The sequence below is a fragment of the Lepisma saccharinum genome, chromosome 11 (genome assembly GCF_977018435.1).
Source record: "Lepisma saccharinum chromosome 11, izLepSacc3.1, whole genome shotgun sequence".
Classification (NCBI taxonomy): Eukaryota; Metazoa; Arthropoda; class Insecta; order Zygentoma; family Lepismatidae; genus Lepisma; species Lepisma saccharinum.
This window is the reverse complement of record NC_139239.1, coordinates 71,466,500-71,491,087: the sequence shown is the minus strand read 5'-3', so window position 1 is coordinate 71,491,087 and position 24,588 is coordinate 71,466,500. Positions and strand designations below refer to the sequence as shown.

At 38.8% G+C, this 24,588-nt stretch overlaps 1 protein-coding gene across 3 annotated transcripts in view; it reads right to left on the bottom strand.

Moving 5' to 3' along the window:
• The window catches only part of LOC145994913 (phosphatidylcholine:ceramide cholinephosphotransferase 2-like), a 228,726-nt gene that overhangs the window by 178,575 nt on the left and 25,563 nt on the right, over window positions 1-24,588 (bottom strand). Inside the window, exon 1 of one of the 3 annotated variants that reach the window (XM_083131393.1) lies at window positions 10,425-10,504. The exons of the other annotated variants lie outside the window; for them this stretch is intronic. The gene's annotated coding sequence lies outside the window, so the exon portion shown is untranslated. Of the gene's footprint in view, window positions 1-10,424; window positions 10,505-24,588 lie in introns of those variants that run through there. 3 annotated transcript variants of the gene reach the window in all.

Below are 24,588 nucleotides of genomic sequence, written 5' to 3'. Positions count from 1 at the left end.
TATAATACGTAATATATTACCGGGTGAATCACCTAAAACTTGCACCCCAAATATTTCGTAAACAAAAATAAATATTGAAAACTGCTTTCGTAGATATAAAGGTATGAGAGGGGCTCATGAAATTAGTGGACACAATACGTTCAACTACCTAAGGAAGTACGATTTTCAACACATTTTTAAAAAAAATGGAAACCCCATTTTATATTTAGCTCGTTTGAAAGTACGAAAAAAATCATTAAGAATGGCGTTTGTTACATCGAAATATGTCACTTAGTTCTCACGTGTAACGTGAAGTTGAGCGTGAAGGCGCATCTTTTACTATGCTGTCGGCAGAGCCGAGCGCAAATGCCGTCGTGCATACAGCCTGCACGTTTGTGCTGCATTTTTCCTACACTCACCATAGATAAATATAATCTCGTCCTTTTCAGAGTTAAAAAAAAAATATATTATTTTCTCAGAAACAGTTCTGACGTACTATCTGTCCAGAAAGAAAATGCTCGGTTGATGGTGGCGTTGAAAGCAAAACTTCAAATATGAAAAATATTAAGGTCAAATATGTGACTGAACACACCATTCCCCACTTCAATATTTTAAACTAACATATTCTCTTTTCTGAGAGTTACATTTCAATAATGTATTCCATAAGGATCCTCGTGGGTGGCAAAACGTAAAAAAAATGTATCGGTTTGGAAAAACAACTACATCTGAAAGAGAATAAACGAGAAGAAATTCGAGTCGCCAGTAGTGAAACAATTCGAAAACTTACATGATAAGTAAATAAATACTTACAAATAGCAGTTGTAGGTGAGTGGTTAATGTTACGGCTTCACGAAGGATACGTGTTTTTATTATCTGTGTCCACAGAATCTCGATTACATGGGATAATGGGATGTGGGAAGTGCATACCACATGCATTTTTAATCCATGATTTCACCTGCTAATTTCGAAAAGCACCTTAGATTTTTCCTTCTTAAGTAAATAAATAATAAATAACCAATGGTGCGACGACCTCGAAGGGCCTTGGCCTATCTCCGACAGCCTGTTTCCCTCCCACAGTCCTACATAGAGGTGTAGAGAACTTCAACCGCTATTGGGTTGAACAGCACGTCGAACCCCCGGCCGTTGTAGAAGATTTCCGAGACCGGGTTACGCTACTCACTCGTAGCTCCCCAATTTCCTTACAGGCAGAGAACCCAGCTTTTGAACCCAAGCGGACTCGAACCCATGCCATGCCGTCCTTCAGTCGGATACTGATATACAGCTACAGATTTTACAACACAATTATAATGTTAAGCTCTGGACTAATTCTGTCGACTCATATAACTAATGTGTTCTTAGCTACTTTTCGTTTTAAAAATTGAAATTCTATTCATAACTCAACCAATATATATTTTTTTTTCAATAAAAGCTGGAATTTTTGACGTGGCTATTAAGAATTTCCACATTAACGTTTCACGGCTTCTTGATCTTGCGTGATTTGCAAAGCAAGAACTGTATGTATCGTTCACATGCATTTCCACATTTTGTAAGAAGATGAATAGCGAGTAGTTACTCTCAAACCAATTACATTTTTATTAAAAAATAACAGTCGTGCCGATATGTGTAATTAATTCTATCCTAGGTATACACTAGTTGACACTGCACTGTAAAAGAAAATCTGCCTCTGACGAGAGGCGAACCCAGGACCACTGATATGTTGGGAAGTTATCATACCGACTTGATCACAACGTCACGTTCACAAAGGATTTCATTTGCCCACTTAGGCTTCTGTGTGTGTATATATATATATATATATCTATACGTCTTTATATGTCATTCGACAATAAATGCAAGTTTAGGTATTTAAGGGAAGTGTAGGGGAGTAGGGATCATGCACAGAAAAGCCTGTTTTGCCCGGGATACAATTCACACACAGGAAGTTAGTTCCTTGATCGCTCTGCAATAGGACGTTACCAAATGGGTCGTGGAAGTGTGATCTCTGCCTCAACGTGTAGCATCCACGAAATGATATAGGACGTCACACATTGGTTCAATCACGTGGATCCACAATCGAAACCACCTTGCAGTGGAGAGACGAGTAATTTTGTAAGCAAGGGATGTGGTTGTCGAACGGGGTGGGGAGGTGATGATAGTCTTTCAATTTTTAAGAAACGTTTCTATGTGGATAGGGATTGATGAGTGCAGTGATACAAAGTTGATATCTTCTTCGCTCACTGCATGCATACAACACCTGAAACTACACAATCTTTCAAAGTATGAATGAATATAAATCATTTATTATTTTAATAGAAACTGAAGAGATATAAATGCAAACTGAAAGAAACATCACTTTTTGAAATGACAGCTTGACACTGGGTTACTAACAAATCCAGCATTAACACTTGCGTCTGTGTTTGGATTTAGAGGCAAGATTTAATAGCACAGTAAACCAATGATGCACTAAGCATAAAATATAGTTCCATCAATTCCATGGAAACACTAGTTTTAAATTATACACTGTTTATTGTTTTTGTTATTACAATTATTTTATTAGTCTCATTTTATGATTTCAAATTTATTAAAGTAGTTTTGCATTGAGCAGTTTCAAAACAATTTGCAATTTGTATTAAAAATTAAAAACATTTGTCATCAAATACGCAATAAATATTTCACAGACTTACATTAATTCGCATTCTATGGTTTAAAAAAAAGTGTCGTACGGGGAGAATCAAACAGAGGACCCTTCGTGTGGTGGGCAGGTTTCGTAATGACTGGACCACACCGTCCTTCTTGATTTATTGCTTATATGCTCGTACTCATTTCTTCAACCCATATTGCACTATTTTATCTGATATTCATAGAAAATATTTCAAACATAATATTACAATTAAACTGGTGTTTTTCGAAACTACGAAACATTATGTTTTCTTGTTAACTATAAATATTGAAAACGAGAGAATTCAGAATTCGGTCACAGACAGGATAGCCAATGTCGTGTATGATTCAGCAGTCTTACTTACAGAAGCCTGCGAGCTGAGCATGCGCAGTTCAACGATTGGCAAGCATCGCACACACTGCCTGAAACCACAATTCACACAGTCAACGCGAAGGTTCTCTCAGCAGTATGACGTCATCCTTGGTTGATTTGCAGCAGAGTGCCCAGGGATTTGTAAATGAGATGTAGGGTTTTCATGACTTTTTCTTTTTTTTAAAAAAATAATCCACCTCAATTTTACCTCACAGTTGGGCCACGACTATTTCTCTGTTCACCTTATTGGCTCATGTAGGAAGTAATTGAGTACTGGAGACGTTATGTGGAAAAACACATCCCAAGTGATATCGACATGTAATTAGATTTATCAGAAGAAGAGTTTTCATATTCTCCCTCTCATAAATGTCCAAAAGCAACAATTCTACTAAATAAAAAGAAGTCGATTCTACAAGATATTTGAACCTGCGACCTTCAGACAAATGGGCCAGCTCTTTATCACTCGATCAAACCAAGTTGAAATTTTGTCTTAAGAGTCGTCAGCAATCTTGCAAACGTCGTTAACATACCTGCTGTTTCTCACTACTTTATTTTTACAACCTGGAATAGACTTGAGGTCTGCCACTCAGAACTAGACTTCTATTGTAACGTATTCTCTCCATTCTGATCTAATGTGACAAATCTCATGTATTGTAAATACATGTTGAAAATAATTTATCATACAGACGTTAGTTCCAGATTTGGCCACATCCACCGAGCATTTACTTTCTGGACAGATAGTACGTACAGAAGAGTAATATGTTTGTAACGAAACACGAATGGCGTCAAAAGGGGGATATGTATGTTGCGACACACGAATCAACTTGTGAGAAGGTTTGTTTCAAGCGTCAACTTCACGTTACAATTACTTGAGAACTACGTGACGTATTTCGATGTAACAAACGCCATTCTTAATGATTTTTTCCGTACTTTCAAATGAGCTAAAACATAAAATGGGGTTTCCATTTTTAAAAAACTAAGTTTGTATTGAAAATCGTTCTTCCTTAGGCAGTTGAACGTATTGTGACCACTAATTTCATGAGCCCATCTCATACCTTTATATCTACGAAAGCAGTTTTTCAATATTTATTTTTGTTTACGAAATATTTGGGGTGTACGTTTTAGGTGATTCACCCGGTATATAATATACATTTTTACACAGAATAATAGATTGTAGCATACAGGACGTCAGGCAACCTTACTTCAGGGTAGTGGTTATGTTTTTTCTTGTCTTGTAATCAAGTGGTAGTGGTTCGATACGCATTGCACAATGGTACGGGTCCCACTTTAAACTGTAGGCCCCGTCGACATTAAAAACAGTGTTTGTCACTTAGGTTGCACAGCGTCACTTTATGTTTTCAGTATTCACAGGTTGTCTAACATTGTACAAATGGTGTACTCCGACCAACTTGCACCATGCACAGAAGAAATGGTCGCTGTAAAATACATTTTGATGTGTGTTGATTACACATGCAGTGATACATTCTCCATTTTTTTAAAAGATGATTCGTACTTGTCTTCATAAAAAATGCCATACGAGGAATATCTCTTAACCAGTGTGGTACTTTAATATATATATATATATATATATATATATAAATGTAGACACACACACGGTGGACTCTAATTCGAACTTGGATAATTTGATTTCCTTGTTAATTCGAAGATAAATATATTCCCCTTGAAATCACCTTTAATGAATGTTATGATGTTTTTGTTAATTCGAATTCTCATAATTCGAACTTTTTTCGTGTACCCTTGGAGTTCGAATTAAAAAGTCCACTGTGTTTTTACAAGCCAAAAAAGTCCATTGACTCTTCGAAAAATTGAAACAAGTTTGAGCATGTGGTCTCCAATCCTGTCTTAGAAAAACCGTAAGTTCCGCATCACTAGAGACGAGATTTTAAAGGGATTTTTATTTTATTTTTCAAAACAGATCATGGAATAAATAAAGAACAGTGTTGATAATTATCTTCCACCAACAAAGATTACATGGTTTTGACTTACCTTTTTTTATCCTTTTCAGCCCACATTCCCTACTTTCCCCTTTCCAGCCCAAATTCAATTTTCTTCTTTTTAAAAACATTTTCTTTTCTGGTCCCTTTATTGACTAGTTTTTCAGCCTACATTCCCTTCTTTAAAAAAATCTTCCTTCGTCCCTTTATTGACAAAATATCAAATATTTTGTACGACTGTATTTTACCTAAACAAAACATTCAACAACTGTCTATTTGGTGCAGCTTAGAGGAAAGAAACAACACGCGCCTTTTACCTTACCTTCCCTCCATGAGTGTTGAGAGTACGTTCCAGCGATATTTCGCAGAAATGCCATCTGGGCTTAAGCAGTAACAAACGCATTAAATTTCTTCCATTTCTTACTTTACTTCATACGAAATTTAATGTATCCCTTTTTAAATGTGAATGGTGTATACTGTGCTTTCATTTGAAATAATACTTTTAGTGGAGTGCAAAAATATACTGTAGTCCTTTTTAATTCCTTTTTTTGACAATAATTTTCCCTTTTTTGTCCTTTTTAGAGTAATATTTTTCCCTTTAAAATCCGGTCTCTCAGCATCACAATGCCAAGCTTGTGAACGTACTTCCCCCAAGACATGCGTCACGATCCAAGGGTGTCTCCCAAAAGACGAAACAAAGAGGGCGTTGGTGTGCTTTTAAATATAGTTCGTTGGCAAAAAAAAACCTACGCCAGTACTTTTCACTTCCGCGCGAGTTGGGATGCCTCACCGACATCCACGAAGCTGCTCGAACCAAGTGCACGTGCCCTCGGCTGGAAACCAAAGCAAACACAGCTGTTTTGTGGCTTCCAAATGGACATGCCGGACACTGGGCCTTGTTTGCAGTGGACGCAAATAAACGTGGAAACAAATGGTGAATGGGGCACCTTTAGTAAGGAGGTGTTGCAACGGTTCAATCGATTTTTTTAAAAAAAGTCTCTACATTTTCGTCGACAACGTTCGAAATTATGTAAAATCTAGAATATATTGGATCGTCAAAATTTCATTGTCTGGAGGCATCCGTTCTTTTTAAACAAATCCGGCTACGGGACGCGCACAGATTCGAGTCTCTTGGGGAAAGCATAACAAATATTATCCTGAGATTTCGGCCTGTGTATGGGACCGGTGGCCACTCACGATTGTGAGGAAATTGGGGAGCTACGAATGAGTAGCGTGACCCGGTCACGGAAACCTACAACGACGGGGTTTCGTCGTGCTGACCACACGTCACCCCGTAACTGGTCGGATGATCGCCCACCTCGATAGGTAGGCGCTTGCCCCCACGGACTGTTACGCTACGGTTTGTTAACCAGGCATAACTGCTAGAGCAGCACAAATAGCGTCAGTAACTCTTTGTACCTAGGTAATATCAAACATGAATATGTTTCCAGTATTCACAGGTTAGCTAACGTGGTACAAATGGTGTACTCCGACCAACTTCCACCATCACAGAAGAAATGGTCGCTGCAAATACATTTTGATGTGTGTTGATTACACATGCAGTGATACATTCTCCAAAAAAAATTTAAGAAAAGATGATTCGTACTTGTCTTCATGCACAGAAAAGCCTGTTTTGCCCGGGATACAATTCACACACAGGAAGTTAGTTCCTTGATCGCTCTGCAATAGGACGTTACCAAAAGGATCGTGGAAGTGTGATCTCTGCCTCAACATGTAGCATCCACGAAATGATATATGACGTCACACATTCAATCAGGTGGATCCACAATCTAAACCTCCTTGCAGTGGAGAGACGAGTAATTTTGATATATAAATTTCTGAACATTGACTGAGGACCCTACTTGCCTTAATGACGAACCTGGCAATGTGGATTTTATTATTATTAATAATATGTGAATAAGTTTTGTATTTCAAACAATCTAATAATACTTATTAATATAACTAACTAACTCTCTAGCGTTCTTAAACCCGAAGGTTCATGGCTGCAGCAACACATGCCTTCCATCTGTCCCTATCTTGAGCAAGATATATATACTCTTTTCCATCCCTACCGATTTTCTTTAGGTCTATCTCAACGTTGTCCCTTATGTAACCTTCTCTACTCGCCTGTCTCTCATCCCTTTTTGGTCCAAATATTTTCCTAAGGACCATATTTTCAAATACTCTCCATTTATGTTCCTCTTTCAATGTAAGGGACCAAGTTTCACACCCATATAATACTACAGGCTATATACTTATTAATATTAATTGATTATTTCATTAATTAGTTTCTTACGATAAAAAAATATATACACGTTTTAACATCCAGAAACTCGTAGGATGTAATTTCTACATGTGTCTGTCCTTCGAACCATCGCGACAAGTATAAAAATATCTCTTAACGCTTCTACAAACATTCGCAGCCCGCTGAGCATCCGCGCACCACAGGTTAAGACCCACTGCTCTAACGGTTGTAAAGTATGCATCGGTAAGTACCCGTATATGATTAAAAACTATTAACCTTTGGTTTGCAAGCGGCAAGGGTTATTAGCAATTTTCAAGCACGTGACCTTTGCGCATCCTCACGTCTGCTTTCTCTCAGGATGTCTCAAATTTCTCTATAACCCACTGCAAGGCCAAAAGAGGGAAAAGCTACCGCACTACTAATGAAACAATAACTAAGAATCTGTATCTTACATTACCATTCAGCACACGTAGGAGATTCACTATGTATACGAGGGCTGGGGCATAAGTCATGGCAACATTTTTTTCTTTCGCGAGAATGCAGGACCGGCACAAAAATTCCAATATACAAATGGAAGAGCGCACTTTATTTAATTGAACAATGTATGAAGAAGGCAGGTCGTGTTTACCAGTGGTTGGTAGGGAAGTGCCAAAAGAAACAGTTACAAAAGTTTCGTTCTATATGCGTGTATTAGTCACACGTATTGTCAGTACAAAAACTAAGCGCAAAGTGCCATATAAATCCTCAAAGTAGTCCCCAAAGCGTCCACAACACGCTGTAAATATTAAAAAAGTAGAATTTTTCCATAACTTACATAGAAACCGCAGCACTTTTTCTAGTCTGTAAACTAAAGACAATGCCGGCTAAAGTTTAGCGTCTTTGCACACTATAGAGATATTGACCTAGAGCTAGCAGATAACAAGATGGAATTTAAAACCTCGGAATATTATTCTTGGGATTTTCTAATATGGAACACAAAAAGGAGAATGATCCCCCAGACATTTCGTTATCTCGTTCCTAATTCCAACAACGAACATGTATTGCGTTTCTTTTCTTTTTTTTCTTCTTTTTCCGTATTGTTAAGTTCAGACTTTTGTTCCTTCCTTCAAAGGCTAATACGTCACCCGATGAGACAATCCCTCACATCTTCCGGGTCTACTCGAATCAAGAGTGCATGTCCCTCTACGGAGGTCGAACCCGGGATCCCTTGATGACAAGACAACAGCGCTATCATTACTTCAGCAGAGAGGCCCCCTTCCATTTCTCCCTTTCTTTGCTTTCCTCTGTCCTTTTTAAATTTTGCATCTCAATGTGTGTCTATTTTTCTTTCTCCTTCTGTGCGCGTGTGATTCTAGCCTGTACTACAAACAATTCTGACATTGTGTCAAGTGGGTTGTGCAGACCAAGGTTATTTCAAAGGCGACGCCTCTGAAAATGTGGAAATAATTCCATATTGTCACGTAAACGAACCACTTACGTGCAAAAAGACACACGGCAACCACTTATTGCTAGAAATGACAGTCAATACGCGCAACATTATTCATTCATGCAGCCCATAACAACGTAGGATTTACACAGAACACAAACAACTTTGTCATCGATTCTCTCCGTTTGCTTCAACTTGCAAGTGTACACTGTGCTTCGATATCCTGCTAAACTTCGCTCGCAATCCATTACGTTTCCGAGCTGTTTAATTTGCCGCTATAACTTTATACCCACTTCGTTACGCCTTGAATGATACATTTGCTGTGTAGTCTCAAGGATATCTGCCCATCACTGTGATATGTATTACAAAAATCGTATAGTATGAGAGAAAAACACTAACACTATTAAATTTGAATGGCAGGAATTGTAAATAACGTTACAACCTTTCAGGTGGTAATATCTTGATACACGTATTTTTAAGCACTCACGTGTGTCATACGAGCGAAAAATGAACAATGAGGAGGGGTAAGGGTCCAAAAAAGGGTTCTTGCACTTAGCAAGGACAGAACATACAAACCTAACATACTGTACGGATACGAGCGAAAATAAACGCCGATTACAAACACAAGAACAAAAACACTAGACAATCGCACGAGAGCGAATACTTATACGGATGTGAAAAGAAATACTGGGCACACACGGGAGCGAAAATAAATACTGAACGCAGACTGGAGGACAGAAAAATTGTAAATACAGCATAGATGCGACCGAGAGAGAGAGAGAGAGGAGAGAGAGAGAGAGAGAGAGAGAGAGAGAGAGAGAGAGAGAGAGAGAGAGAGAGAGAGAGAGAGAAAGTAGTAGTAGTAGTAAAAATAATAACAAATGCAAGCTATTAGTCATACTAACAATGCTCTCCAATGTTTCGCAGCAACGCACGAACCTAGGACACCAAGTCGAAACTTTCGAAGGTGTAAGCATACCCTTATCTGTGGTGCAAGTAACAGCTAGAGCATAATAACCCATCAATTTAAATCTAATATACATACCAAGTTCAAAAAGGACACTGAAACCCATGAAACATTTGTCATAACATTCTAAACTGCAATATTTCTCGAATATTTCCCAAATGAAACGCGCGTATATGTATGCGTATGTGTGAATGTCCATGTCTACGATTAGGTTCTTGTGTTCATTTTTATTTTCTGATTTATGAAATCACTTTGCACTACTTGTGTGGAATTTCTTTGTCAGTGTGATTTTATTCTGTGTACATACTGATACTTATCGCAATTAAAAATGTGTAGATGTAACCATGGTTAAGTGCACAGATTTAACTTCGCTGAAAAATAAGACAAAATAAATAAATAATACCGAGCACACACTGGAGAGCGAAGAAGTACTGGGCACACGAAGGAGAGCGAAAAAAAAAAACAAATACCGAGGACAAACCGGATGAAGAAAAACAATACTAAATACAGGCACGGCAATAAATAAAAAAAAGACAGCACAGACGCGAGTCGATAGGAGAGAGAGAGAGTAAAATAATAACAAATGTCCGCTATTACTCATACTATTATAACAAAGTTTCCCAACACTTCGCAACAATACTAAATCGAAACTTCCGAAGGTGTAACTAACAGGTGGAACACTTAGGGCACTCCTGCGTTACAAATCAAAACAAAAAGTGGCGTGTTCAATATTTCATTCATGTGTCGCATTTTTTTCTTTAACGTTCACCGCGCGAGCAAAGCAAACACAATTGCAATATGTCTTTTTTTATATATATACTTACAGGCATTGATAACAGCTCCGAACACAGGAAACTCCGCACGGTAGCCGGATGACTACCAACAATTGGACATTTTACGCTTCCCTGACAGCCATACAAATTAAAATGTGTCCTGAGAGCAGAACAATCTCTTCGTCAGGTGCTATTTCTGTGGCGATGCAGACAGACACTGCACACAAAAAACGGTGTCAGGGCTCAATTTGAAATCGCGTGATGCTTACCGTTTCCAATGTCAGCTGACGGCCATTATACCGGCACAAGCCAGCACGAACTTGGGTGGAGTTCCTGCTCCTTTCCCGTCAATTCATGTCACTTTTCAAAATGCACGTGCACATCTCGAAGATTGAAAAAAAGAAGAATGGGGTTACGGGTGGAGAAGTGGGAGGGAAAGGAAGAACGGGGAAGTTCCACACAATAACATCACTCTTACACAATGGAAATTCTGATATCCAGTCTGTAAACATGTTGTAAACAAATATACGAGAGCCTTTGTCCATGCACGTTCTACGATTTCACGCTTGCAATAGCTTGGACAAGGAAGTGCTCCTAAATTATACAAGCATGATTGAAGTACTCTTCACATACACACACGCGGTACATTTTGCGATGGATAGAATCGTTACGTTCCTCGCATTATTTTCTTGTAACGGAGAGCATATAAATCAGCAAGTCCCTTATACACTACAGATAGAATATATTTTTCAGTAGAGACTTCAAGATCATCTAAAGCTCTTGGGAACTCACGAATACATCAAACAACATCATGATTTTTCCATTACAATCCGCCGGCGTAGTGGTCAGGACAGCGCGCTACGATGACAAGGGTTCCGGGTTCGAATTTCGGCCTGGGCATAGCCGTTTTCTGTGAGTGTCCCTTCATCATATCATCACTCATCCTCGCGATTAGCCCATCAGTGGCAGAAATGGGAAGTAAATTAACCAAATCAATCAATATATTTCAAATCGATTTTCAAGAGCAAAAACTGTTACTTTTAATACGTTGCCTCCTTCTCCCCCAACACACATTTACGAACCTACGCCAGACGATTTCGGCATTAGAAAAGCCGAATAAAAAAATAATGCTCACATAAAATATATTATGATTGTTCATTTTCAAAGTTTGTGAGTTGACATTAATCTACTCCTGTGATAAGTTGAAGTTTTAAGGCAAGGCAGGATCAATATAAACCTTACATCTTAAAGCAGATATAGGGTCCATATTTTGAAATTCGAATTTTCGGCATGGGTCTTGAAAATACAATAACATTTATCAGAAATTTCTTTACAACAAATTTTCAAGTGCGTGGATGGCCAAGAAATCCTAATGATATATGAGGTGTCTACTTTGACCACAATGGATAGGCCTATCCGGATTTCTGAGGTAAGAATAGAAAATGATCAGACTTCCAGTTTTGTGAGATACAGCTGGAAAAAAAATATTCCCAGATCTCTGAGAGAAATAAAGAGAGAAAAAATATTTCATATCCAGATTTGCGAAATACTGTATCTAGTTTTGAGAAATGCAGATAGTAAATTAATTCAATACGAAAAGTTATGAAATAACAATAGTAGTAAATGACCCGACCAGGCTTGTGAAATATGGGTAGAAAATAAATTTATGTGTATATTTATAAAATAGGGATAAACATGACCAGATACACAAAACTGCAAAAACTGGAGAAAAAAAATATATCCGATAGGTAGAAGTTTATCCGGATCCGGCCATCCCTTAGTCTCAGCCGATCAATTGTGTAACCGAATCAAAACTCACGCAAACAATCAAAGCACGCGGAGACATGATAATATATCTTTATTGATTGTCTCTTAACAACAATCGATGAATTCAAAGGTATATATGATTAGCGGAAATCGCAACTTTCCTTAGTCACTACAACGGACAACTCGTGACAGGTTAAGCACAAAAGGACTCTGTAATATCAGAATGCAGGCTCCGGAGTCTTCCAAGGGATCCATGCAATATGAATTACTCAGCCTGTATAGTTCATCCCGGGTTACACGTTCCACGTTTTCCACCAAACGACGTAGAAAAAGAAGGCAATATTGATCAGCCTTGGATGGATTCTTCGGACTTCCTTTGACCTTTCAGAGATGCCACATGCCCCAAGAGGAAACCATTGTTCTCTACCAGAATTCTCACTTAACACCAATAAATATTTAAACGATGCATGCTCCTTCACTTCCATGTGTTATTTCTGTAGGTCGGGTGTCTTGACGTGGCAGCAAATGGGGTTGGATAACGAAGGTTCCAATGGCCGAAAACAAAGCTGTCACTCATCTTGAATGACGACTCACGGATTGCGTGAATTTGTTAGGTTTTGAAAGTGATATCTAATCTTTCCTAAACCTTCTATGAATTACATACAACTTTTTATGTGCTGCATTGGCAGCGGTGAAAGCTACTCAAAGGGTCAACTAACTACTGATTAATTTAATTACAACCTAGCGATAAATTAGTTTTTTAAAAGATAAAAACTGGAGTTTCATTAACAAACGCCTCACCACAGTTTTATTGATTATAAAACTAATGTTTTTACTAACGTTAAATTATGATTCCATTATTGTGCCAGCTGCTAATGTTACAAACCACAAGACGGCAGCACAATACCTCCCATAACGCTCCACAAACATAAAACTAATAGTAAACGCACTTCAGTTGGCATTGACATTATTATCAATTCTTCAGCACCGCTAGATCGAAAAAAAAAAATACCTCTCTCGAATGGCTTTAATGGGGGTTCCGGATTTCATCTGTAAAATCGGGATATGTGGAGGGGGGTTTTGAAAATCGAAAACTGTCAAAGTTGGGAAATGGGAGTTTGGCATTTCCATAAATTTATTGTAAAAAATATGTACTTCAGGTGCATTACGAAACAAACATATTCTCAGTATTTATCAATGATATCAGGTATGAAATAATATTGTCCGCTCTGACAAAAATGTTATATTAATGTTCACGTACAGGTAGAAACTATGCACGACCCAAGCACACACTTGATATTCAACACATCTCATGCCATGGGGATTTTTCCTCTTCGTGGTTCATGGCATTTATCGACTAAGAAAAAGCAAATATAGCCTTATTCGTGCACTTTTCAAAAGCTATATTTGGTACCTACAAAGGAAACTGACAATGATAGAAAGAATTCATTGAGAGAGAAAAAGAAAGAATCTCCACCCACACCACCACACAGAATCCGAAGATCAATATATAAGATCATTCAAAATTAACGAGAAAAATGAAACCGCTCCCACTTACTACACCAGGACATATCTTTTGCTTAAAAAGATGAAAGAAAACGGAACATCAAAGAAGATCATGTGACGTAAATCCAACATAAAAATACTACGTCCATTTCCAAATATAGCAACAATGATAATTTTGGATTTGTGGAGGATTACAAATATCTTTGGACAAACTCGTTGTAGTATCAACCCCGCCCGCCTCCGTGAGGATTGACGGTGATTGGTTTTAAAATCGAGGGGGTGTGTTAGCACTATTTATAAGTCAAATTCAACGAAGGTTCTACATTTGACACAAAACAGTGAAGAAAACAGAATCCGTTCTCTCTAACTTCACCAGTGCAAATCAATACCTTCAAACGGACAGCGCGTAACTTTAAAATAACTGCAAGGACTCCTCCGATGGCGTAGTGGTAATGTCGTCAACAATAATGGACAATTTGCGTAAAAGTATATTTGAACTTCACTGTATTCCCTTACACATTAAAGTCCATCATTTGGTGAGTGACGGTGAGATATCTGGTAACAAGCATGACGAAACGTTCTCATGAAAACACAAACTGTATTTTACCCCAATTATGGGTAACTGCCACACAATAGTGAACTGTTTGTTACGCGCCATAGGGTTGAATTTACAATTGAAATGATACAGCTTGTGTCACAGGGGCACTGTCGTGTCGCAGTTATCAGCGACGTAAGGCGACGTTGGACTTTTAATCCTTTTCGAAAGTTTCTCTCCTTTTGAAAAACCGCTATGATATTCCAAACCCTGCAAAATGACACCTGTATAAGATTACTCCCAGAATTCCCTCGTTCAAATGAATATTTTATGTGGTTTGTATTTGCTGTTGAAGATACCGTAAGGCTATTTCTTTTTATCACAGATATCGCGACTACCGCGAATTCAAGAGTAGGTTTTTTTTTTTAGAATTTGGAATATCGTGGCCATATTTCGAACAGAGAAATTTTCGAAAAAGCCTTTGTCCAAAAAAGCTCAAGGTTCATGAAAATCTCCGGGACGCGACTAGCTTAATGACATCCCAACTGTTGTTGAAACAAGAGAAAAATATGATTTTAATCACTTGTGCTTCCGATCTCGCTTTTGGTGCCACCCACCCGTGGGACAACAGTTGTGGCCGTAATCATCATAATCACTCGTTAACTTCAAAATTGTTATCCTGTAGGTACCATTACTGCATGAATCTTTCAAGGTAAGACCATACCCGCAACTCACTCGGGAGATGCACGAGAATGTGCTGGGAAAAAAATATATACATTAGCTCCCCTTCGAAATGAAATGGTATAGTGAACACGTCACTGACTCTGACGATGGACTATTTATCTAGCAGCACGATCACGTAAAAAGCATTTTCAGGTTCGGTGCTCTAATCGTAATTTACCATCACATACGCGCATGCCGAGCAATCACCTCAATTGACAGGAAAACCACATGTTTTCTTTCAACATCCATAAAGCGACGATCGTATTTGTACTGCTTGTTATTTTACGTCACTTTCCTGCATCTTTTGATTAATCGCGACGATGAAAATGGATGAAAATTAGATGAAGGAAAAGAAAGAAAGAGAGAGAGATTTCCTTCTCTCTCTCTTCCTCTTTCCTTCTTTTGAGAGGGAGGGAGGGAGGGAGGGAGCGAGGGAGAGAGAGAGAGAGAGAGAGAGAGAGAGAGAGAGAGAGAGAGAGAGAGAGAGAGAGAGAGAGAGAGAGAGAGAGAGGACACTTGCAAAAACGACTAAAACACCCATGATCAAGCCAGGACTCGAACCTGGGAATATCGGTGGGGAGAGACAACGAACACACACAAGCGACATCTTCATTTAATTGCTTTTCTGCTTTTTCGATTCGAGTTTTGTCTGCATACTCTGCCCCGATCGGAATTACATCTGTGGTGTGAGGTTCCCACAGGAAGAGAACGATTTTTTCTTTATTCGAAGAGAAAAATAACAAAAAATATATCATGATGCTTATCTTTTTTCATCATATTTCGTCAGAATCAAATTACAAGTGGTACAAAGAAACGTAGAAACGTATGTCGCGTGATTGCATACATGAAGAAAAAATACAGTTTAAAACGTTAAGAAGAGTTATTCGTCTTGTTCTCTCTGCACGATGTGAAATGCGCACACATACACAACGTTGGTTTATCAATAGCATTGCATAATGATAAACCACACAACGTTTTTTCCCTCTAGGAAGAAGGGAACTAGTTGCAACATGCTGATCATGATTAAACACAAAACGCAGAAGCATACTCTGTATTTTACTGCTGATACACCAATTCTTGCGCTTCCTCAAACCGTGTATATCCTGACAACAGCGCTTAACTCGGAAACTCTCTGCGCTGATTGCACTTGGTCGTCAACCCCCTAGAGTCAACAAAAACGTAAACCTGGATTTATCCTTTCATCATATTCCTCCTTGCTTATCTGTCCAAGCACGAAATGGGTATTTTTATTGTTCAACCAGCCTCACGTTACTTTGCAAGGCTTTTCATTGATTCGAAAACTCGCGTCATGCACGCTCCTAGATCGTTATATCATCAAGGAAATAACACTGGTACAGTCAGACGCGTAAATATTCTCAGCAGTGGCGATTCCTGCTTTGGTAGCAAAGTTGTGTAAGCACCATGTACTTTTGGATTTAATTTTCTGTTTCGTTTGCATACTCGCGTGAACGATATCCTTGTTTCATTGCGGTGGAATACTCTCGCCCCCTCCCTTGCAACTTCAACGACGCACTGGAGCCCTCCCTATCTTTTTTGCACTTTTTTATGTCGGACCTTCCCTCTATTCCCAGTATATAAAGCAGCTGGTAGTTGCTAGTAGGGATGGACATTCGAATCCGAATTTATTAACTAACTCTCCAGCATTCTTAAAACCGAAGGTTTTTGGCTGCAGCAACACAAGTCTTTCATCTGCCCCTATCCTGGGCAAAATCAATACAATCTTTTCCATCCTTACCGATTTCCTTTAGGTCCATCTCAACGTTATCCCTCCATCTTTGTCTTGCCCTTCCTACTGGTCTCTTACCATCAGGTTTCCCAAAAACTGAATTCGATTCAATATCCAAATCAGTAGAATCCGAATGCCAAATCCATCAAGTTCCGATACCCAAATGCATTATGATCCGATATCCGAATCCCTTAGGGTTCATTTCGTTTTTCGACAGTTCGTAGGGGCAACAGCAAAACTTGATCATGAAAGGTTGATCGACTTAATGACCTCCGTACTCCATGCAATTAACAAGCTTTATATTGCATATACAGTCTCATGGCTCATATGGTATGCTAAACTCTGAGATAAATACAATGTTATGAAACTATGATAAAATAAACCAACAAAACAGGGCAACATAAAACCAGAAAAGTTCGCAGTGCAATGCAAAAGTTCTTAAGAAGCTTTTCGTGATGAAAAACATTCTGCTAGAAATGTTCGATAACCGTCGATCCATTATAAGATCATTAACTCATTTACTCTATTCTACACTTGAGAACAACAGTTACAGACCAGTGCCTGGTATCTTTCTGCTTCGGCCACGACACATTGTAATCAAAAGTTCCCGGAATCGATTTTCTCGGAAGATCATTTAGCAAACAGCTGAAGCCCACATAAAGATCGCACACACTTATTCTCCACAAGCCGTAGATAAATGAGGTTAGTAGGAGCATGTAAAGTTAAGTAATGAAGAGACGCCAAGGATGGAGGAGGAATACTTTTAAGTGCGATACGACGACTCTCATATTGCTATTGTGCATAAGTAACCACCAAGGCTGGGTATAAAGTGAAGTTCAAAGAACTTTCATCACCACCTTAAAATAGTAGAGGAGAAGGTCTAAATATGGGCGAAGGTTTAAATATGGGTTTTGAGTTACCAGCGCTCCCGGGTGCTGCAGCCTGGTAGAAGCTATTGGAACTGGTTATCTGTCAAGGACAAAGGTTGCGGCGCAAATTCGCAAGAGAAAGTGGTGGTTAGTTTCGATCTTGGACGCTGTTATAGAATTCCGACCTCCGAAAACTTTTTGCAAGTATGTTTTAACTCAGCGTTTTCGGAATTCTCACATGCATTCTATAGGTTATGATATTAGCGGTACATAAAACAAATGTGGGCTTTTATAATGCCATGATTTTTTTGTGAAATATGTACCAGAGAGAGCGAAAATAAGTTGAATAAGGAAAATGGAGTGATGGTCTAAATATGGGCTATGACATGAGGTATAATGCTGAGATCACATTTTCAACAAATATTTGGATGTTATCCTTAATTTCGATTTTTTCCATTCCGCGTGATTTTCAAAACAGATTATTCATAAATATGAATTTTATAATGTTTTAGCGATAACTGACTGTTTTTTAAATCTTAATTGCTTTTTGTGATATTGCCACTAGTAGCCCATATTTAGACCACAATTTTGAAATACATCATTTTACCATTTCTTGGAAATTGCTTTTTTTTAAAAAAAAAATGGAGACCTTCTATACTTTAGCATGCCATTACATTTAAGTATACATTTCATAGATATGCATTTTAAAGGCAGGTGCTTGATATATTATTTTTTTTTCATCCGAAAATGACAAAATAAAATGGGACCGATATTTAGAACATTTCCTCTAAATGTGCTTCGAGCACCCTCAAGGGGTCTGATCACTAACCAACCTCCTGTGTTACAAGAGATGTTGAAAATGACCTCCTTCAAAAGCAATACAACACGTTTCTTAAGTTCAAGAGATCCTGTATCTCGTAATTGGCTGACCACTTTTCTGCAAGAGTTCGTTTTCACGTAATTATCGTACATAAAAACTCTTTGTTCAAGACTATATTTGTCTAGCGGAATAACTAATGAATGAATAACAATTAACACAAAATAAAGCACTAGCACACCAACTCAATAACACAATATAAACAACACGCGTACTGATAAAAGCAAACAGAAGTGAACATGAGCTTCGACTCACTACGTCTGGTAGCCGACAGTGTTGCTAACCATTTTCCGGCAATGTCCCTAAAGACGTAGTCAAAATCTCCCTACAACTGACCAAATGTCCTTACGCCAAGTAGAGCGACTAAAAAATACAACACCTCATGAGCATGCAAATCAGAAGATAATATACACATTTACTTACCAAATCTTTCTGCTCGGTGCTTCCACAATTAATGAAAGAGCGAATTTACAATACAGGACCCCTCCCCGATTTTTTGTAATATTTCGCATACTCACTAATTGAGGCCTCCAAATCACGAATTTGAAGTTAAAATTTGGGGGTCACCTGTAGAAATTGCAAAATAAGTTAAATTGACTGGTCCGCGATCGGCACGATTGCTCATTATTTACTGAAAGATTTTGTTTCCAATACTTAAGAAACGAAATATACATTACTGATATTACTACGACCCCAAATTTTAACTATGTTTGCCTATCCTAACCTAACCTTACCGTGAATGGTTCGTGGGGCTATCCGTCAATGGTTTGTGGGGTTACCCGTGCATGGCTTTTCGACCCCAAATTTTAATTATGTTTGCCTTGCCTAACCCAACTTAACCTAACCTTACCGAGAATGGTCAGTGTAGCTATCCGTGAATGGTTTTGCGCTAATTGTGATTACGAACCGATAAAAAAAAATTCGTAGCACTTTAACGGCAAACGTTCATCATCGAAGACGCCATTTTCGTATCCTGCAATTTTACGATCGATGCACTGTTGCCAAACTTACTTGTAATCAAATCAATCAACATTACACATGTTCTTCTACTATCGTGACTTTCACTGTCACTGTCGGGCAATACACCGAAATCCATAAGTTTATTAATTATCCCACGGCCATCCTCCTTCACACTCCACCTAAAAATCTGTACAACATTAACAACTTTTTTACTGTGCTCTTCCGTCATTCTTACACGATCCATGCTCTCCAAGTATGAAATCAACAGTGTGGCAACGCTGTAGACAGCGTAACTAATTGCGAACGTCAATTGTTCATATCAACAAATATGGCTACCATACTTGTATGCGGAGAATCATTGCGAGAACTGAAAAGCTTATTTTACAACTTCTACACGTTAATGAACAATTGTTTCACCTCACCCCAACATGTTGTTAACTTGAGATAAATCATCACGACTAATTATTTCGTGAGTATAAGACGTAGTATAGAAATTACAGAATGGTCCGGTATTGTAAATTCTTGCCTTAATGACTAATAATAGGGGTGTGCGGGACAGACTTTTTTTTTGGGTCGGGACGGGATAGGGACGGACATTTTTTAAAATCCCGACATTCGGGACGAAAAATTTGCAATTTCCGCACATTTTCGGGACGGGAAACGTTCGAAATTTCCCGAAGCTCTGGAAATCTCGAATTCTACACGTCATTTTCACTTTAAGTGATTGTTTTTGCATTTCTAGAATAAAAACTTACAATTTCCGATAAGTTGCAGAAACTTACAATGCAAAAAACGTCGAGAATTTTTAAAGTGACCATTCGGTATATCCCGACTGCTCGGGAAACCGAAAAGTCGGGAAATAATTTCCCGAAGCCGGGATCGGGACGGGAAATATTTTTCCCGATCCCAACTTTTCGGGATCCCGCACACCCCTAATGAATAACGTTGAGTCATTTACTGTTGATTATGTTATTTGAAGTCATACATGCTGATCCTGTGAAGAGATAGATGTTGGTTGGTGATGCTGTATTTCCTGCAGCCTTGAACAATTCTGGTCCCATTTTATTTCTCTTTTTTGTTTTTGTATCACTTAACATTGAAAATATTCTTTCCGTTTCCGCGTTAGAATGTGCCAATGTTAGCACTATTTTCGCGAGAGTGGAAATGTTTTCAAAAAAGAACTTGCCTTGAAAGTTCTTGGTAACCGATAACATGTTCCAAAATTCTGATGGAGATTTGTTAGTTAGTTCTTTTTTTCTCCTCCTCGCTAAAGTATCCAGATAAACGAATCCATTAATTACAAACCGAGCACGAAGAAAGTGCAACTGACTGGCGAGTAAGCTTTGCACCTTTGCCCAATAAAATGTTATTTTCCAAGACTGAAAAAAGTCCCTACGTTTTCCCTCATTTGGCAAATCTGTCCCTACGCGGGCGAAATATAGTGAAAAGTCCCTATGAGTAGGGACATGTCCCTACGGTTGGCATCACTGACGACAGGTGTCGCATTCGCGCCCTCTCGCGGCTGAGAACTCCCCCGATAAGCCGACGGCGCTTTCGCGACAACTGAGGATAAAGTAGCGGTCTAATCTAAGATTAGTTGTCAGAAATAAGGTGCCAGAAATATTTCTATTTGGGAGGACACCTTTTCCAGCATCCTTGCGACAAGGTACGTGCTACAATTGTAATTGTAACTGTAATTGTGAAAAGTGGAAACATTACAAAACAGGCTGTTTCTGTTACGGACTTCCTGTAACGCAATTTGCCGGGACCTGTCGCATGTAGGCGCCGCTAAGCGGCCGACACGCTCGCGGTAAACGACTGAAATAACCTCCCTGTAGTTAGTGGCTGAGGAACGGCTATTATGTGCCTGCAAACCATGTACTTTACCGAAATGTAAAATTTCCAAGTATGTTATAATGTAAATAAATATACATATTACGTTATGATAAATAAATGTGATATATATGTATGTAGGACAGGGGGTCACGGGTTCGATACCAGGTGAAGACACATAGTGGTTCGGATCCCACTTTAGACTGTAGGTCCAGTCTCGATTCGCCTTAATGTGCATAAAGTGGACTTAAAACGCCAACTCAATCAATCAATATGTACGAAGGAGTAATATGTATAATATGTAATATAATGTTGGGAATTCTCGGACACGCTGTATTTAAGTCAAATTCGCCGAGAAATGAGAAGTTCCATGCTCAAACTACACTTGATTGCGTTGTTACACATATAAAACAGAAGTTCTATCAGACCCTTAGCAAGAATCGATTAGACAGTCTGGTTACTCAGGAATAGGTTTTGTACTCATGGCATGGTTACAGGCTTAAGATATTGAAATATGCACAAAGACCTGCACGTTCATTCATAATTTGATAACTCACAAGTTGCGCAAAAAGGAAACAAATATTTCGCAACTCTCTTCTGGACATTTATCAGTAGCAGTGCAAGCACTTGGTCTCGCAAAAAGCCATTTAGTGCTTGGCTTTATCACTTCCAAAGCATTATATTTCGCGTTGATTGCCCGACGAAGGCACGTACTCTGTTCGTAAAAACCTTAGCTGTCGTTTCGTCCGAATTCCTCGTATGACACGAACATGTTCAACTACATGCTACATTCTACGGCAGGTTGAGAAGAAGCCTGGAAGATTCTTCGATTTATTCGAACCAGTTGCATGCAACACACTCAGGTACTTCTGGCACACATTGGACAGGAGCAACAGGTGGAAATTGAAATGGGCCAGGAGAAATGCTATAAATCACGACTAGAGGCTAATGCAAGGTGAAAGCACCAACAAAGAGGAGCGCAACTTATTCTTCACGTCCAAATGTAAAATGAACGCACTCTTGTATTCTGTCATGCCTATTTTTCCCTTATGCTACGCCTCATTTAGCACACCTGGTATCAGATATGATGATAATTCAATCTGGGGGCGTTCAACGAGCAAACTTTCTGTACCCTCAGAAAAGTATCAGGTGTATCAACTTCTAGCTCATCGTGTGAGTGCAGCTGTCCCAAGACACAGACACTGAATCCTGCACGAACAGTTTTCGAAAATACCTATATTTTCGAAAACCCGCTATGGTATTTCAAATTCTGAAAAAGTGCGTCTGTTTGGAATTGCTTCTGCAGCAATAAAGTCAATCTTTATGTGGTTGGTTTTTGCTGGTGTCCAGATCTTTGCGATAGTTTCGTGGCACCGTAAGCAAAAGCAGACACAATGGAAATGCACTAGAACGTTGTCTCGCATCCTTTCCTCTTTCTTCCCATCAAAGGATCTGCTTCATGCAATGCCCCCTGGACCTACCAATGTTTTTTTTGCTTAATTATTCTTCTATGTCTTAGCTACCCTGCTTATCCATTTCATCTTCAACATTCTTCGTTGACTCCACATTTTCCATGTTTCACAGTGCTTTCCTCCAGACAAATGATTTCAGGAACCTCTTCTCTTACAGCCAAGCTTATGTCGCTGGATGTTAGTAATCGTTCCTTCCGTTAAAGCCTCTTCTTTGCATGTGTTATCCTATTTGTGCTTTCATGCAACTTTAATCATTCGTTATTATACTCTCATGTAACAGGTCTATTCCATTTCGTGCCTCACAATGGCACGTCGTGCTTCATCCTCACTTAGAAGTGCTATATCATCTGTAAATCAATATCTACTTTGTTCGCCTTTCAACATTCGTGACCTGCTCAATAAGTTGAAAACTAGTCACTGCAGCGCCACACTTCCTCCATTTATTAAATGCACTACATTTACTCTGTTAGACATGCTATGAATAACAGTTGTATTCAGTAATGCTATGTGACGTTAAAAGGACTTTAAATTGCTTGAATGCCTCCATCTTTGGCATTCCCAAGAGCTACCTGCTGGAAATGTCTATTGGTACCAATTGAAATTTCAATTGGAGGCTAATGCTGCTTATTCCTACTTGTTTATAAAGGTAAAGCATTCCCTGTACATTACAACATGCTATAGACTGATAGGGGTGTGGAGGTCGTGATCAGCAGCACGCCCCGACAGCCTTTAACCCCCGCCCCCAGGGTTGGTCTCAAGATAGCATTTTTATTGGAGTCTGGGTGAACTCCAGAGCCACCTCATGCAGGAACATGGCCTGAAAAATTCCAATCCGAGATCACCTATCCCGGGAATCGAAAACAAATTTCCTGAACTTTCTAGATTCTCCAGGTGCTTAAAAATAAACTTCCAGACCATTCACTGAACTCTGTTTACACTATATATTTTTTAAAGTTGCATTTTGAAAGCATTACCTTTAGTTCATAGCGAAGTTATATTTATTAAAGAATAGATGAATCTTTAGATGGACACCTGTTGCATCAAATTAGTCTACTAATATGTGAAAAATCTATATTTGCACCAAGTTATATCCCAGTGTTTTTCTAGGAATACTTTTTTGTGAAATTCTGACTTTCCCCACGATTTTCAAGATGCAGAACCAAATTTGAGCGATAGCACATTGAATTTGAAAAACAGGAACAAAGTCTTGCAAACATATTAATGAATTGCTTTCATCATTCTCCGCCCACGCATTTTACAGTGCTATTATGAAGCGTCTCACCTTCCAGTTTAATTCTGGAAAGCAATATTTAAGTATTCCACCTCCAATCACACATACTACTAATTTCAATCTACTTTTGTTCGCCGACACATGCATTCAGCTTGAAAGCTCTCCGCTTTAGGCTTTTGGTGTAATGGTTCATCCATTTTATATACGTTCTTTGCAAATTTCACGCTCCAAGGTTCAAGAGAGTCGTTAGCGAATATTGAACTGCTTTTTTTAAAAAATGATGTCGTTACGTACAACTATTCCTGCTTTAATTTTTTTCCGATCAGACGTTATTTTCATGATTCTCAACAGGCTCAGGCGTAGTTTCGTCCGTCTACTTCGGGGGGGGGGGGGGGGTGTTACATTATCCATGTTTTTATCTATTACGAAAATCATCATGACCATTGTCCTTGCATGGCCGTACGCAGGATTTCTTCCAGAGAGGGGCAAGCAAAGTAATATAGTTCTTTCGGGGGAGAAAAGGAGGCATAGTTTCCCCCATAATAGCGATGCCCCCTCAAAAACACTGCTTCAGTCTGAAATTATCATGTTCCTTCAACGCTCTTATAATAATTAAAATAAATTACTGTGACTGAACTGACATTGTGTGAAATATATAATTTTTATGTGGACATTCATTGTCCAGTGGGGAAGGG